The following is a 5,187-nucleotide window of genomic DNA, read 5'->3' as shown; positions in this document are numbered from 1 at the left end:
AGGATAGCTGAGCCCCTGACTTAATGGCCAATCGATTTCCAAATCGATTTGGTCGAATATGGATGAGTCCCTGACTTAGGCCCAATCGATTGGGCAATCGATTTCGTAAATGATTTTCGAAAACTGATTACAAAATCGATTGGCTAATCGATTTTGTCCATTTGGCCAAGTCCCTGTTTACTATCCAATCGATTGGGAAATCGATTTCCCTGATCATTTTTCCAAAAATTCATGAATTAACCTAAGTCATTCCTAATCAAGTTCACAACTTAACACTTAGCAATTTCTACGCGATTACCACGGCAATTGGGATCTCGATAACCATCATACTTACACACAATAATCAACACATAACACTTAGCATTTTCAACGCAATTAACACGATAAATCAAATTCAAATCACTCAATCATAAAACTCAATCAAACACGACTCGTGTGCCAAGCACCCTAATGCAATGCGTATATGCCAAAATGCATGGACTCGGAATTCCAAACCAAAACCCTCCTCGAAGGGCCGTAAATCATAATTGTACCGCCTATCGCAGGCCAAAGTACCAATTACCGAGGTGCCACCTATCACGGGTCAGCACGATTTACTAAAATGCGTAAATCATAAACGTACCACCTATCACGGGTCAGTACAGTTTACCGAGGTGTCACCTATCACGGGTCAACACGATTTACTAAAAGAAAAAGCGGGAATCGTAAACGTACCGCCTATCACAGACCAGTACTGTTTACCTAGGTGCCACCTATCACGGGTCAGCACAATTCACCAAAAATGTAAATCGTAAATGTACCACCTATCACGGGTCAGTACAGTTTACCGAGGTGTCACCTATCACGGGTCAACACGATTTACTAAATAGTAACTCGTAAACGTACCACCTATCACGGGTCAGTACAGTTTACCAAGGTGTCACCTATCACGGGTCAACACGAATTACTAAATAGTAAATCGTAAACGTACAACCTATCACGGGTCAGTACAGTTTACCAAGGTGTCACCTATCACGGGTCGACACAATTTACCAAATGAAATGCATGAGCATACACAGACTCCATTCACAACAATCGTTAAGCAAATGCAGATATTAAAAGATTCCCCATTTTTAATACCCATTTAACTTAAACGACTTTCAAACAACATTAATTAAATAAGTCATTAAGAGATTCCCCGTTCTTAATACCGATTTAACTTAATGATTTTCAAAACAAAACGTTAAGCAAACAGTCATATTAAGAGATTCCCCATTCTTAATATACTTTTGACTTAAACGATTTTCTCGCAAAACATTCAGTAAACGAGTCATTAAGAGATTCCCCATTCTTAATACTCATTTACCGAAACGATTTTCAAAAACGATAGTTAAGTAACCGAGACATTAAGAGATTCCCCATTCTCAACGCCCAGTTAACTTAAACATTTTCCTCAAATACACATTAAGTAAACCGAGGTATTAAAAGATTCCCCATTTTTAATACTCGTTTAACTCTAATGGTTTTCAAATTCCACAGAAACAAATTCAAACATACTTTCACATTCAAACCATAATTCACAACAACCACACCAATTAACAAACATCAAGTACGAACACACCAAATACAACGAACACAAATCACGCAACATAACACCCAGATACATCAAATTTCATTTACCACGAAACATTCATCACTATAAACAAAACCTAACTCTAAGGTTTTTACCCATAACGCACTAGTTTCGTTTTTCCCCAAATCGATACATTTAACCCTAACAAATTCCTTCCCACACAACTACAGATAAGTCCCTAATGCAAGCTAGAAGTTTGGAAGGAGCCCTTACCTCAACGTTAGCTTTAACGCGCGTTTCCGGTACCGCGAGTAATTCCGGTAAAATCTCCGCTCGCAACGCCGCTTCCAAATTAGTTCACTAGCACCGTAGCGTGGTGGTGAGCAACTTTCCCTTCTATCTCTTCGAGAAATGAGGTTTGGATCTAGAAGAAACAGAGGGGTTTGTGTTTGGATCTCAAAACCGTTTTTCTTCGTTTTCGAATCAAAGAGGAAGAGTGGAGTTGCGAAAACCTTGATCTAACTCACACCCAACCTTGGGTCACTAGTTTTGAAGAAACATATATAAATATAATAAATATAACTTAACAAATATCTCAAAATCTAGATATTTATTAAATTACCGTTTCACCCGAAACGCCTTAAATTAACCGTAAAGTATTTACCGCAGTTAAATTCAATTTATTTATCGACGAGAAATTCTAATTGGCATCGAAATATCTTTTTGGATTATAAAATCCAAAATATTATTAACTTTGGCTTAAAAGCCTCCGAGCCAAAATCCAAAATACACCAAAAATACATAAATGGTACTTTAAAATTATGGGTCTTACAGATAGCCCATCCCAAATTTTGTACATGTATGTGATGTAAAATAATGACCTCTATAGTCTAAAATATATGACAGTTTAAAACAAGATTGATAATCACTTTAACAAAAGAACACTTTTATTAAACTCATGATCAATCACGGTCCCAAGGAATTGTTTCTAAGCGAAGGTTCACACTTACATGTATTGACTAATTACTAGTCTAGAATATACAGTAATGTTCTACGGATTAATCAAGATACATGCATGCCAAATTACCCGTTCAAACGATATTAATGAAAATAGAATACGTCTAGCATGCAATCAAGATTAAACATACAATCATACAATGAAAATAAAGAGTAAGGGTTAGAGAGTAGTGCACCGCAATTTTATACTGGTTCAGTCGTCAATCAGACGACCTACGTCCAGTCCCGAAATTAAACGATTTCAGCCTTTTTCAATAGAATCTTCTAGAGTGTTTTACAGATGTTCCAGCTCTCTTGGCCTATCAATCTTAAAACTCTCTCTCTCTATTCTATTTCGCAGCCACTGTATCCCAGAGTTTATCTCCAAACTCTTCCAAGATCACAGTAAAGTTTCTTCTTGATGAGCCCTCTCACCAAAGAAGATAACTACCAGTTTCACCACTGGATTTTACCACAGTTCTTTCTTTGCAAAACTTTAAAGATGTACAGAGTTTGTCTCAATCACTAGCAATGTATCTCACATAAGAAGCTTGTTGTCCATTTGAGTGTTTGTGAGATCATTCTCTTTTTTTCTCTCAAAGTCTTTTTCAGCTCTCTATTGATTATGAATAATCGTTGGTTTTTGGATCTGAAAAAGCAATATCAAAAATGTTATCAAAGGTTTTTTAGAGTTTTTTTGAGAAAAAGATTGAAAACTGTTTATATAGTTTCTGAAAAATAACTTATAAATCGATTTCCCAATCGATTCACTAATGTGATAAAGCAGGCTTAATCGATTTCCCAACGATTATCGAAAGTCTTGTTTTTCTTGAATCTTGGAAACATATAAACTAATCGATTATTTAAATGCACTTTTCAGAAAACTATGTGTAGTTTATATATGAATCGATTGCATAATCGATGTCAGGTGTTTTGTTCCAACAACGAGATCAAAACAATCGATTACGTAGTCGATTCATTAAGTCGCATAATCGATGCTGTACTACACATATAATCGATTTGGCCATATACTAAGAGTTTCCTGTAACTTTAAATATTGTTTCAATCGATTTGCCAATCGATTTTGGTTTAAAACAGGAACTTAGCTTATTTCAAGTAAATCAACGTGCCAATCGATTTGGTAGTATGTTTCTGAGAAATGAATTTACCAGTTGGTTCATCTCAATCGATTTCCTAATCGATTGATACCAAACCTGTCATAATTGAATTTTTCACAATGGATTGTCCAATCGATTGTGTTTGTCGCAGACCATGTTAATTTTGAAATCTTATTTACATAATCGATTTGCCAATCGATTAGTGTATTACATGGATTGGCCATGTGACTTGTCCAATCGATTTGTCAATCGATATATTCAATTAGCTTTAGTCTTTGTGATTTTAACAATCGATGTGCCAATCGATTAGCATGCTAAACGGCTTCCCTGTGACTTGCACAATTTTTATCACTGATTGTGCCAGTCGATTGCCTAATCGATTGTTTAATCACAGACTGTATGTTTTCATACAACCCTTTTACAGAATCGATTGCTTAATCGATTTTCGCAGTAAATGTTCCAACTTTTGTTGATTCCTTGAGTTCCAAGCAATTGTCTCAAGTATGTAGGGTTGAGTTGTTGTTCCTGCAATCTTACTCAGTTAAAATGTTAGATTTATCATATGATGTATGAACATTGTATGTTTGTTAATTATGTCAAAATTAGGATTAAGAGGACTAAAGTCCAACAATCTCCCCCTTTTTGCATAAGTGACAAACATACAATTTTAACTTGAGTTGAGCATTTCAAGATATAAAATTAACAACAAGAAATAGTTTCATAGCATCATAGGTACTAGTATCAGATCATAATATCAGAGCATAAGTACCAATACTATATTTATCAATATCAGAGTCATTTAATATAATCAGTCATCAGAGTATCAATATGCAGCAGTATAAGCACCATAAGTATGAATAAACAAGTTATAAATTCTCTCCCCCTTTGTCAGATAATGCAAAAAGGAGAGAGTAGCAAAACAAGTTTGCTCCCCTATGTTAGTAAACATATGCACTGGGGATAATAAGTGTATCAGAGCAAGACATATGCAGATTAAACAGATTATGGCAATGGATATCAAAGAACAATTGAATAAACGTGCTAATTCATTATATATGGAAGAAAATAATACATCAATAACAAGACATTACAACACAACAAAGAATCTAAAAACCTAATCACCTAAACAAGGCTGGTCCTCACTATTAGCTAAGGGAGAGGTAGAGACCGCTGTATTACCCTCAGCAGGTGTCTCCTCAACGTGAGGTTCAGAACTATCTAGGGGAGTGGGATTCTGTTCCTCTGTTGCTTGCCAGCCGATATCCGCAATATCTTCAAAAGATAGCTTAATGCCCAAATGAACTTGTATTGCATCAACATTCTGAACAACTGAATTCAGAGATGCCTGGAGAGTCTTCAAAGCAGCTTCCATTCTTGCATTTGACTCTTGCATTTTGGCGTTGTGAGCCATCTGAGCTTCCATAAATTCTAGCAGTTTTGCGAAGTACTCAGGAGGGGCTGCTACTGGCTCAGCAGCTTGTTGCGGATTAGGCTGAACTTGTTCAACATTTGGTAGTGGTC

The sequence above is a fragment of the Cicer arietinum genome, chromosome 8 (assembly GCF_000331145.2).
Source record: "Cicer arietinum cultivar CDC Frontier isolate Library 1 chromosome 8, Cicar.CDCFrontier_v2.0, whole genome shotgun sequence".
In the NCBI taxonomy this organism is placed as follows: Eukaryota; Viridiplantae; Streptophyta; class Magnoliopsida; order Fabales; family Fabaceae; genus Cicer; species Cicer arietinum.
This window is presented reverse-complemented; position numbering follows the sequence as displayed.